Source organism: Schistocerca nitens, chromosome 7, assembly GCF_023898315.1.
Source record: "Schistocerca nitens isolate TAMUIC-IGC-003100 chromosome 7, iqSchNite1.1, whole genome shotgun sequence".
Taxonomy (NCBI): Eukaryota; Metazoa; Arthropoda; class Insecta; order Orthoptera; family Acrididae; genus Schistocerca; species Schistocerca nitens.
The window spans coordinates 491,304,821-491,318,670 of record NC_064620.1 but is presented as its reverse complement, the minus strand read 5'-3'; the positions used below and the strand labels follow the sequence as shown (position 1 = coordinate 491,318,670).

General features: G+C 37.5%; 1 protein-coding gene across 1 annotated transcript in view; it reads right to left on the bottom strand.

Moving 5' to 3' along the window:
- Positions 1–13,850, bottom strand: part of LOC126195703 (protein O-mannosyl-transferase TMTC2-like) — a 607,124-nt gene that overhangs the window by 303,452 nt on the left and 289,822 nt on the right. The gene's annotated exons all lie outside the window — the stretch shown is intronic.

Genomic DNA, 13,850 nt, shown 5'->3' with positions numbered 1-13,850 from the left:
GCTCAAACGTTTTGTGGTTTGATGTACCTTCCTCCTCCTCCCAGTAGGTTCAGCAAGTAGATAAAAATACTATTAGTTGCCTTGACGGTTGTGTCTACAGTATCTAAGAAACGTGCAGTAGAAGAAACTGTAAATATTAGTGGAACGAGGGACATTGATGCTGCACTTGATGGGAAGTGGCAGTGTCGAGGACATCGTTCCTTGAATGGTCGTTCAAGTGCTACTTCTCTGGAGAATGGAAAAGTTGTTGATGTTGAGTGCTTATCTAAGTACTGCCATACCTGGCATGGTAACACTTGTAAGTAGGCTGTTTATGTTTTCTTAATGGTAACGCCACGTAGCGCTCTGTATGAAAATCACTGGCTGTGCTGTGTGCAGTCTGTGGCTGTGTGGCATTGTTGGAATTTGCTATTGTAGTGCTGGGCAGTTGGCTGTTAACAGCACGTAGCGTTGGGCAGTTGGAGGTGAGCCGCCAGCAGTGGTGGATGTGGGGAAGTGAGATGGCGCATTTTTGAGAGCGGATGATCTGGACGTGTGTCCATCAGCAACAGTACATTTGTAAGAATGGATGTCATGAACTGCTGTATATATATTATCATTTTTGAACACTATTGAGGTAAATACATTGTTTGTTCTCTATCAAAATCATTCATTTTGCTAACTATGCCTATCAGTAGTTAGTGACTTCAGTAGTTTGAATCTTTTATTTAGCTGGCAGTAGTGGCGCTCGCTGTATTGCAGTAGTTCGAGTAACGAAGATTTTTGTGAGGTAAGTGATTTGTGAAACGTATAGGTTAATGTTAGTCAGGGCCATTCTTTTGTAGGGATTACTGAAAGTCAAATTGCGTTGCGCCAGAAATATTGTGTGTCAGTTTAAGCACAGTCTTGTACAATTTTTCTAAGGGGACGTTTCATATGTCGACCCTTAGCCGAGGATACCTCACTGGAATCTTCTGATTTTTTCTTGAAGTTTGTGTAATTAGTGTAGCTTTTGTTTATTGCCAGCGCGCAATTATACAGAGAATTTCCTTTGTAGTTGTAGTTTTTCATTGTTGTACAGTAAAACAGTTGTCGCATGCATGTAGATTTGCACCAAGTATTTCGCAGCTGCGCTTGCAATTAACTATATATTATTTTCAGTGCTATGTTAATGTATTTTCTTATTTTGCTCTTCAAATTGTGCTTTTCTGTGTTGTCATGTGAAATATTGTGACAATAATGGCGTGTGAAAAACGTAATACTAGGCTCCAAAGTAAACTGAGAAATGACAGTGTAGACGAAAGCAGTGTGTTAGCGCCACCATGTAATGAATTAACTAACGTTCAAACTAGTAATTTGGTAAGTGTGCATAGGGAAATGGAGCAGGCGGCAAATAATAGTGTAGACAGTGAAACATGCAGTGAACAGGGAAACATTATCGATCGATCGGTCGGCAACAGCTCGCCTCAGGAATCCGAAATGACAGGACACAATTTTGCAAATACTGTAGATTCAGGTTTTGGGTCCTCCCCGTTTTCTCAAGTAAGTCAAGACACATTGTCTGCTCGTCAAAATGTGAATGTTGCCGGTGCAAATGCACTGCCGAAAAGCGTAGAGGAACAGATTCCAGACACTAATACATTATTATTGCAATTAATGCAGCAAATGAAACAAAATCAGAGACAAACACAGCAACAGTTAGACACGATGGAACAAAATCTTCAAAAGTTAGACACAATGGAACAAAATAAGAGACAAACACAACAAAAGCTTCAAAAGTTAGACACAATGGAACAAAATCTTCGGAAGTTAGACACCACGCTTCAACAAACACGTGAAGATTTAACTACTGAGTTACATAACATCGAAGCGAAATGTCAAAAAATCTGTAATGACGTAAAACACAAATTTGTGAGCATTTCCAACCTATTTTTTCGCGTGATGAAAATGCATTACAGAATCACGAAGCAGCCAAAAAGGATCTGCAAACTATTGTTCATGAAAATCACGACACCTTGCAAGCTAAAATTGACTCAGCTGCATCTACCGATTCGGTTACGCAACTTGCAAAAACACGGGAAAACTTAAAGCACATAGTAGATTCTCTGAAAATTGGTTCAGAAAGACACATGGAGGAAATTAGTTCATTATCAGAGAAAGTAGTTGAATTTCGGATCAGCTAAGTAATTTATCTACGAATGTAGATGATAATCTGAATGACACAAAACCCGTAGTCTTTAATGACACAGAAGAGTGCGAACAAATTAGGAAGTTCAAACAAAATCAGAATCAAATTAATACGCAACACAAAAGAGAAATCCGGGAAGTACAAGATCAGTTGGCACAAGTAATACAAAAATTACATATTTCAGAGGACACTTGCACTCCAACACGGGAAGAGGGACATAGAAATACGGAACAGCCAATACATAATAACGCAGCGCATTTCGGAAATTATGAAATAAATTGGCAAGGTGCACCGAATTTTCAAATGGAACCGCCGAAACGACGTAACAATGACCGACATGCGACTCGCCAACACGATGATTTTGACTATAAGCTGTTCGTTACTACACGCAAATTCAAAACATTTAAGAATTCTGGCAACGACATTCATCCACAAGCGTGGCTTCAACAATTCTATCGTTGTCCCCCCCCCCCCCCCAACTGGTCATTAGAGCACAGATTAGAATTTATGTTTGGCTATTTAGAGAATGAACCAGCTGTAAGAATGCGATCGGTCATCCACGATTGCCACAGTGAAGGAGAATTTTATCATGCCGTCCTCTCAGCGTATTGGTCTCAAGGTACACAAGACCGAGTAAAACATAGCATCATAATGATGAAACATTTCGAACAATCTGAATTTTCCAGTCTTGTAAAATATTTTGAAGACATGTTGCACAAGAATCAGTACCTGTCAAACCCATACAGCCCCTCAGAACTCATCCGCATTTGCTTAATCAAATTATCTGAACATTTTCGACATATTATTTTAGCAGGACGTTGCAAAGACGACATTGAAGCTTTTCAGGGACTGTTACAAGAATTGGAAATTGACACTGACAATTGCGGAACACGAAAACAGGAACACAACAATTAAAGGTCACATCCGTCACAATTCCGCGATGACAGAAATAATAAATGGACACGACAAGGCTATTCTTACAACGTAAATCGTGACCAAAAGAGACACCACCCATATGACAACTGTTGGCAGAGTAGTAATAATTACAGGGAAAGACCACCTCTCCGCAGTAATGACTATCACAGAGACAATCAGAGAAACAGACAATATGGGAACCAAAATAATTATTATCAAGGGAGACAGAATAATTTCAGACACAACGGTCCACCGCACAGTTACGATTCAGGGAGAAATTCTCCACCACGTGACCGACAAGAAAGAAACTATGGAATCTACCGACCTGACGACAGACGATATGATCGTAACGACAGACCAGAATTGCATCAGAACTGGCGGGATTCAAACAGGGCAGAGCCCCCTCGACAAGGTGAATTTGTAGTAGTTAGGTTTCCTAATCCCAATAACGACGCACGCCAACAAAGAGACAGGCAATGACTCGCACCGCAGGCAGCCACGTGCGCCGGCTGGCTCAGCGAAAAATAACATAGACGCTAACCTTGAGAAAAATTTAAGCATCCCTTACCGAGGTAAACAACATGATAATTACTTTTAAGTTGAAACTCTGCGCACTAGAAAGGGTAAAGGATCATTTTACATGTAAAATCGTTTCTTGAGAGATAATCTGCTTTTTAACTTAGCCTCCGCCATAATATTTTTCGCTTCACGTTACTTTCCAATTTGTCACACTTAGAAACTATTAACATGCAACAATGTTTGAAGTTAACTATCCAGTCAAGAACCTAGGGAACATATTTAGACAGTAATTACGAATGCATTGTTATAGTGAACAGACGACACAGTGTTATTGTGTGTGTACATTCTTGCTTGTTAGGTGCACGATTAATTAACGACAATAAGGCTTACAGACTTAGAACATATACTGCTAATGAGATTTTAATGCAACATTTTGGTTTACTTGAAAATACATTCTGGATTTAAAGTACTTTCTGTGAGATACAAGATGACACAGTGGTTAGTTTATGTGACTGCTACACGATTATATCATGACGCTACTAATGTGTGACACAATTTACATTGTTGCTTTTGTGCTGTATCTGATTTATATCTGCTCAGTTTTTCTGAATTCTTCTGGAAAGTAAAACATGTTTTAGTAGTAACATTTGTGGTATAGCTACAATGAGACAGCTTTTATTTGTAGCACAACAATATGTTACAGTGTAGTTCTTTCTTGATCACGGTAATGTACGTAATAACTATGATATCTATATGCATAGCATTTCACATTTGTTTATGATGAGGTAAGTACATTGACTTCTGCAGAACTTAGATTTCGGAGGACGATAACTGCGACACTTCCACAGAATTATCTTACAGCAAGACGCACATTTAGCGCTAAAGGACACGTATTTGAGTGATTAATTTTGTACTTAAAACATTTATTTTTAAAGATTTTTGAATTACAATGATACAAAGGTTTTCCTTGATACATTTCATTCCATTGCTGTAATCTGTAACACCTGAGGGTATAATTACATTAATCCTCAGGGGGGTACACACATACGTTGTGTACCATGTGTTGGGGAAGCACAAGGAGCCCTAGCTAATATGGTATTTGCTTATACAACATTACACATCGGTACCATATTTCTCTAACACAGAATTAGACAGCTATCTGATTATTTAACAGAGAAACAAACAATTTTTTTTACTACGTCAGTGACAGATGTTTACACAATTACACAGTTGGATAACTTCATACTTATGAAATTGTATTTTGTCTGTACTTTGTGAACTCTTCATATTTTTTCGGAACCATTGTGATACTATGAGAGCTTAGAATGATGTATTTGGTAAGGCATCATGATTTTTGAAGTACGTTTGAGGTAGATGACTTTATTGAAGGTCTTGAAATTATTGAAAGAAGCTGCGACGATTCTGAGATGTGATTGATCTGTTATGATGTTATTATTGCGATGACGATCTGTATTATGCTGTTGAGGTATGTTTATGATCCATAAGCTGAGAATCGTACTTTAAGAGTTATGAAATGTGTGTACATGCGTGAATGTATTACAATGCAGCCGAAAATTTTTTGGACTCTGTTATATTGATAGGATTTTGTTTCTACACATTTTTTATATGAGACTGTCACTGCTGTCGTAAATATTTCGGTAAGAAAGTTAAGTGACCACCTTCACGTAATGCATCGTGGGCACCCAGCTGCGCGACAGTCGCCTGGAAAAAAGCCATTAGTGTGTGCCTTTCAGAGGCACAGGTGGAGAAAAAAAAGAGGCCATTATCCTCGCTATTGACATTTCTTTGTAGAAAGCATCGCTAATACGACACACTCAAACTTGGAAACATATGATTATGCTGTGGAGCACGTGCTTTGTGCTACTCACTGAAATGCTTATGAACTGATGGGAAATATTCTTACATCTGCACATTTGATTATGACAAGTGTCTTTTTACGAGAGTTGAGGGAATTTCTACTAACTTATGAAATGCCACATGACTATTGAATTATATTTTTATGCTTCTCTTTAGATAGTTGCTTATTTCATTTGATATCTGGTTTCCAACTGTGTTACAGCACTGGTTTTATGAAATAAAATTAAATGCATTTGCTAATGTGAAAACTTTCTGTCAACAGATCTATTAAATAATAATTTTATGATCCATATTCTTCGAAAAAGGAGCACTTGGAATGGAAAGAACAATAAGAAGAGATTAATAACAGTAACTGCATAGATAATTTTCTTTTCAACTAGTCGGTAATTTTTTATAGAATAAGTTTTTGTGGTGCACCACTTTAATTATATAGACATTAAGATGTGAATATACATTTCTCTTATCTGCATTGTTGTCTTTAGTGTACTATTTTTTCTGCTTGTGTATGTGTCATGTTTAGATATAAGTTATTACATTTACTGCTGCTTGCTTTGCCAATTTGCATTTCTTTGTCATAGCTGTTTGTGTTAATTGTTTTATGCTGCTGCATTGTGTTGTCCCTTAGTTTAGCATCTGAGCTCAGTAGATTTAAGTTAGCTTAAGAGGGGGTAGACTATATAAGTAACTATGATGGTTTGGAAGAATTGCATTGAGAAGCTATAAGATAAAGTAGTGTACGGCGGAGAAAAACTATTTTTGAAAGAGGATGTGAACAGAATAAAGAAAGCATGCTTGGATAGGATTTTTTTTTTGGCTGGAGCAAATGTCGAAATAAGAGGGACAATCTATGGAATGAAGTTTTGGGTTGGACTGCAGTACCAAATGTTACACTGAAAACAAACCCTGTCCTTTCCATTTGTGTTATCCCAGTATGTGTTTGTGTACCCTTGTGTATTTGCTTTCTTCATGTCTCTGTGTACTGTTTCATAGAATTTTTTTCTCTTCTAATACTGAGCTGCATTCACTATGATGAGGAATACTGTTATCCTCAAATATAATTGGCATTAATAATATGTTATTTACTTTGTAAAGATGTTTAGACATTATTTATTCTGTTTTGTTTTAATGCTCATGTGTGAAGTTGATGTTTCAAAAGCTATTCTGATCTTTTATGTATTTACTGATGTCATAATTCCTGTAACACTGATGTATATGTTTATTTCTATTCTTTTGTAAAACCCCTGTTACTACAAATGTTATCAGTATTCTTATGTTCTTTAATGATGTATTTTGTACCTTTGTTATCGTATTCTTATGTTATAAAATTGTAATTGATACCAGTTCATAAAATTAAGTAACTTGTAACTTACATTTCACTGCACACGTTTCTGTTCGTCATAGTATATGGACAATATGTGAGAAGTAGCGACTGATAGTGTTTGCACGTGTGTCAATAATTCAGCAAGGGACTGCATAACAGCATTGCTGGTTCTAAGGACATTTCAAACAAATTTTTTGTGAGTGGACAAGTGGTGGTTTATGGACTTGCTATATTCTCCGCAAGACTCTTCGATGGTGATTGTGCACCAGCACAGTCGCAACAGATGGCTGTTGGCCGTCTCTACAAGGTCTACATTGGGTCTGCACCTTTGATGACCCACCACTACCATTATTTCTACAAGGACTGCAGTGGGTCAGCACCTCTGGTGGCCCACCATTACCATACTCTCTACCAGGACTGCAGTGGGTTTTCTCTCTGATGACTTACCCACCAATATTCTTCAGAACTTCGACTGACTCTTCTGTGGGTTTGCTCTGTTGTGGGCCATTACCTGTCTGCATGTCAAGAGTCAGCACTGTCTTTCCATTGGAAGGACAACACAACTTCTTCAAGACTGCATGGAAATCCACTACTTCCGTGTGCATTCTCTTTTACTGCTCAGACTTTGAGAAAAACACTGCAATTTTACTCTGATGATCGATCAGGATTGTCTTTATGGACTGTGAGAAAACTTTAGCTTTTGACCAACATTGTATCGATAAGTGTGTGCATTTGATTTCTTTGTTATTGTAATTATGAAAAATTTTTTCAAATCTGTATTGGCCGCTGCTCAAAACAATTTGTAAAATTTTTTGTGGGGAGCATGGGGCTATGTAAGTAGGCTGTTTATGTTTTCTTATTGGTAACGCCACGTAGCGCTCTGTATGAAAATCACTGGCTGTGCTGTGTGCAGTCTGTGGCTGTGTGGCATTGTTGGAATTTGCTATTGTAGGGCTGGGCAGTTGGCTGTTAACAGCACGTAGCGTTGGGCAGTTGGAGGTGAGCCGCCAGCAGTGGTGGATGTGGGGAAGTGAGATGGCGCATTTTTGAGAGCGGATGATCTGGACGTGTGTCCATCAGAAACAGTACATTTGTAAGAATGAATATCATGAACTGCTGTATATATATTATCATTTTTGAACACTATTGAGGTAAATACATTGTTTGTTCTCTATCAAAATCTTTCATTTTGCTAACTATGCCTATCAGTAGTTAGTGACTTCAGTAGTTTGAATCTTTTATTTAGCTGGCAGTAGTGGCGCTCGCTGTATTGCAGTAGTTCGAGTAACGAAGATTTTTGTGAGGTAAGTAATTTGTGAAACGTATAGGTTAATGTCAGTCAGGGCCATTCTTTTGTAGGGATTACTGAAAGTCAGATTGCGTTGCGCCAAAAATATTGTGTGTCAGTTTAAGCACAGTGTTGTACAATTTTTCTAAGGGGACGTTTCACACTGAAGGACATATTGAACTTCAGTGTTCAAGGAATTATGATGGTTACAGTGGAGGTATGGAGTGTGATGGAGCTCTAAAATATTTCAGAGGCCGGTGCCCGTTTATAACGTTGGATATATGAAGTGCCTAGGCGATGGGGACTCTAAAGCTTTCAATAAAATTAATGAGTTCAATGTTTATGGTGATACCTTGATGAAAAAACTGGAGACTTGTTGACATGTGCAAAAGAGGATTGGTACTAGGTTGGGGAAGCTACGAAGAGAAATGAAAGGAAAGTTGCTATCTGATGGAAAATCTCTGTCTGGCCGATGCAGATTGACAGAAACTGAAATAGACCTTCTTCAGTGTTGCTATGGATTGGCTATTAGACGAATTACACCTCTGAATGATGTTACAGCAATGGGAAAAGCTGTATGGGTCACCTACTTTCATCAGTTGTCCACATATGACCGCCCTGTTCACGGACTTAACCCTAAAGGAGCAGATTCTTGGTGTGGTTACCAAAAAGCAAAAGAAAGTGGTCAGATATACCATCATAAGCATTCTCTTTCTGAGCCTGTTATGAATGAAATAAAACCAATTTTTAGAGACCTAAGTGACCCTGTTTTGCTTAGTAAATGTCTTCATGGGGGAGAATACAAATGAAAGTTTCAACCATTGCATATGGGAAAGATTACCCAAGAATCCTTTGTAAGATTAAATACATTAAATGTTGGTGTACTAGACGCAGTAATATGTTCCAATAATGGAGTGATAGGAAGGTTGGAAGTCCTTTAGGCATAAAATGTGGCTCTAATATGGAAGATCAGTTGCTTGCGTGTGGCAGACAACGGGTGCATGAAGCTAAAAGTTTCGCTCTTCAAGTTACCAAAGAGGCACGAAGTGCCAAAAGGAATGCCAATAGGAAGCTTGAAGATGAAGGAATGCTGTAGGATGAAGACTATGCTTCAGGAATGTTCTGAGGCACAGTTTAATTGGACTCATATCTTCATTTGCTATTTCCTGCAATTTGTATTTTTCAGAATTCAGCTACAAATATTTCCTAAAGTTTATAAAGCATTGTTGTAATTTTTTTCTGTAACTTGCAATAGTCCACACGTACGTAGTAGACCTAAGCTTTATTGCAGAATCAACTAAATTATAGAAAAATAACACTTTTATTAGGAAAACATCATAAAAATAGAAAAGTAAGATGTGATTCTTTTATCCTTGTAATATACATAATAGGTATAGTTAAATAGGTCTAGTACTGCAGCCATCATGTCATGCTTATCTGGTAAAAATTTGATCTCCTCCAAATGTATAAAATTGGATTTAATGACACTTCCATTTGCGGAAGCAGTTTGGAAAAAAATGCATCAGTTTCTTTATATTTTTTTTAATAGCACTAAGCAGGTTGAAAACACATTCAAAATACCTCCAATTCGTTTGGAAATTTTGCTCCATTACAAGATATCAATAAAAACAGTGCCTGAAAATATAAGTGTTGATTTTTACATAATATTGTGCCGGAAAAGTGTCCTGTATCCTTAATCGCTGTCACTCTCCAAAACTTGCGAGCAGCTTTGCAGGAAGAACGGGCGTTATTGCCTCAACGTGAGATTGATGACATCATTCAAAACATTCCCCGTCGTTGTCAGGCCTCTATTGTTATGTTGCCAGAGGTGGTCACACCCGATAGTGAGCACATTAACCAGTTGTCAGAACATGTGTGCAAATCCGTTAAGTTGAAAAAAAAAGGATGAAAGTTTTTGTCTACCGTTATGCGTATTGTAGTTGTTTACGTTCTGTATTCGTTACATTGTTTCTACTCTACTATGGCCTACATCTACCGTTTTGTGGCAAACACAGCTTCTAGAAAGTTCAGTTTGTTGCTTTTATTTCGGGTACCAATGCGTTTCCATTGATAATAAGATAAAAATACTTAAAATCTGAAATTGTTAAAATTGTACCTGAATAAGCAAGTGACATGTATTGACATTATTTAAAATTCAGGTGTAGTTTTAGGAACTTTAAATTTAAATAGTTACATTCGGGGTTAACTACATAAATAATTATTTGTTGATATTTCATTTTACCTTAACTTTTTATCTCAAGTCTAGTATTAAAAGTATTATCAACTACGACTGTTACAAAAATTGTACAAAACGAAATTATCCACTTTGAAACTGGCTGAAATACTCCTTCTTCCTCTTAAAACCAAAACTTGCTTCTTCTTCACTGGGAACATATTTTTTTTAAGATCGACATAATATTTTACTTCTTAAAAACTTAAAAATAAAATCTTATTCCTGTATTGGAAACTAGAGAATTGAAGTAGTACTTCTGCATGAAATGAAAGTTTTCTTCATGCCATGCGTAAGCAATTTGTTGTGTTCATTTACATTTTTCTTCTTGTTATTAAAATGTATTAACAGAACCAATATTCCACTTACTGTTTAGAATTTTTCCCCTTTATTTTTTTAAAGTGCTGCTTGTGTTCAATAACTGATTCGTCTCAATCGTATATGACGTAGAGTTCATATGGGAAAATACGAGTATATTCCACGTTATTATTTTCCTTCTTGACGCGTGGAGTGTTTTGTAATCCATGTACATTACATTCTTGATGTTTATATGAGGTGTTTTACTGGTTATCACTGAGCCACCGAGTGACACTTCGACTAGAACCGCATTTAATTCCATTTGAAACAGACGAACATCTACCGGAAGGTGTCTATACTCACGCATCAGTTAAGGCAGCTATTGTAAGATTCAATCAGAAGAGTTTTCCACCCAGCAGACAAATTAAGACTCAGCTCTGAGAACTTGATAACGTCATGCAGGAAGAAACGAGACTAGCAAGATTACGATGAAGCGTCCGAAGCGCCCATTCGAGGTCATTAGATAGGTAGCAGAAGGTCGAATTGTGGAACGACATTGCTACCGTTTCCTTTAGGACAGTATCGCAGCACTGTTCTTAACCAATGCACAGAGATCACGGATAGTCAGACATGGATTTGAACTGGGGGCTAGTGTCTTCCACTGCATCACCTCAGTGATTGATAGTAGAGCCTACATAGGCTAGATACGAGTCTTGATTAACAGAGCCACATGGCACGATCGGCCCCGCTTCGAAATGAACCCAGATGACTAGGGAAGAAACGTCCGGAGATGCCCCAGACAGCGGTGCAATACCAATCTGCCTGCTGCCCGCCATACGGCCCAACAATCAGTAGCGATGGTCTGGTGTACCACTTCTTTCCACAGCAGGACCCCTTTGATTGTCATCCGCGGCTCCCTTATATAACAGTGGTACGTCGACGTCATTCCAAGCCCCCTTCTGTTGCCCTTCACGAGAAGCCGTCCTGGGCTTACATTTCAGCAAGGTTATGCCCACCCGCACTCGGTGAGTGCTTCTACTGCTTGTCTTCGTGCTTGCCATGTCCTCCTTGGCCAGCAATGTCGCCCTACCTCTCCCCAAACCAGCTCTGGATTCTGACGAACTAACGCACGAATTAGGCTTTGGCATGCTATCACTCGGGAGCAGATCCCACAACTCTGTCAGTGCCAAGTCAGATAACTGCTTGCATAATGGCCACAGGTGGACCAACGAGTTAATGACTTGCTCCATTTGTGAAGCTCTTTCTCTTAAATAAATCACCCTATATTTCTGAAATTGTAATTTTTTGTTTGTCTGTACATGTATATCCGATCTACTTATTTCCCTCCCATTCAGGTAATTTTTTTGTGGTGGGTAGTTTTTTGGTGTGTTAGAGTATATGTTCTCATTCTATGTTTACATAATGGTACATTCATTTTTGAGTAGTGGAGTCTGTTTCTGAAATTATAAAATCAACATAAGGTGTTTACAAACGTGCAACATGTTCCAGGGAACAAAAGTATTTAAAGGAACAAATAGTCTGTTGAAGTTTAGAAACACATCAATCGAAAAAAATCTTGTCATTAGTGTATTTAATAATCTAATTGTTGCATTACAATACTGTGGTCAATAAGTGACATCAAATAGAGATGTTATTGAAAATCAGTTACAGATTAAATTCATTTTGAATTGGAAGCAACTGGAAACCAATCATATTTTCATTTTCAAGGCTAGTAAAATTAAGAGGTTAAAGAAATTCTGTTCGTTTGGAACTATCATATGTTCCATGGTGGCATAATTTCCTCTTCAAGGTATAACATAGTGCACGACGACGATATATCGCTTAACCTTCCATACGTTATGTAACTAGTGATAAAAATATACAGAATTTTACTCACTATAAAAGTCTGATAATGAAGAATTAACAGTATCCTCCACATAGATTTAACATAACTGAGCACTTAAATATGTCGAAGTAATATTTGCAAACACTGCACAAAGCACAACCTCATGCCCCACAGTAACAAAAACATAAGAAAATACCGGATTGTTCTTATGGCGGTCTCTAGGGCATATTCCCCCAAGGGATTCTAAAATTCGTCACTAGGCTATGAACAAGAAAGACCATATGTTCCTAGGCGAACTATAGTCAAGGAACAACATTCCCCCCTAAATAGTAAAAATAATATCAAATAATGTGATTGTTACAGAGAACCTGATTTCGGCACATCTTCAGTGAAGTAACGTGATGAATATGAAGAAGTGATGTGAACTGGTTTTCCCTTGGATATGCTTTGCTGCCATATCCTAAGAATTATCATTTACGCCTCAATGTATCGTACATTTACATATTTTGTGACAATTTCACCTGTGCTTTGCTTAGAAACGTACCAAGTACGATATCTGACAGCAAGAGCGTCAACAGCGTACTATGGAAGTAAGTCGTACGCCAAATGTACAAAATAATTATTTATTACGAAAACTCACATATATATGCTCTAAATACCGTACTATATGTTGGAGAGTGCTTGAAAATGGCATTTGTGCCGATATAGGCCTACAACCAATGAAAAGAAAGTCACAAAAATAACAACTCCTACACAAAGCAGAGTTTTGGCTTAAACAAGACATATACAACGATGCAGGTCCAGAAGAATTTAAAATTTTGTGATAAGTTTGTTATTCCTTTTAAATGAAAATATGTGTAATACAAAAGTATGCGTGTAATACTATTTTCCATCAAGCGTACTACCAAAGGGAGCGTACGTTTTGTCCATCACAAAAAAATTAAAAATGTCGCAAATTTCGTTTATTGTTATTAGCTTTTATTAACAACGTCCTACTTAAATAGATACAGATGTACAACTAGTGTCCAGAACCTGAAAATATCTTTTAGCCCATTCTTGGCAGTACCAACGCAATTTCTGTAATATGTACTCAGAGAGAAGGGGTATTTTATGGACACAATACAGAAATTAGAAAACACACATTTCGTTAGTTGTCGTTGAGTTTCATACATAACACTCTCTTCAAGCGTATATGGGTGTGTAAGAAGGATCCTGAACCTGAAAATATGACCGTGACATGTGTCGCGAAAAGTTGCATTTGCTACTAAGACTTAAATTTTTGGGTTACGTTTTACTGAAAAATTCAAAACAATTACGGAATATGCTATAAGATACCATTAAAAAGAATAAATGTCTATTTCAAGATTTTAAAATGTTAAGTACATGAAT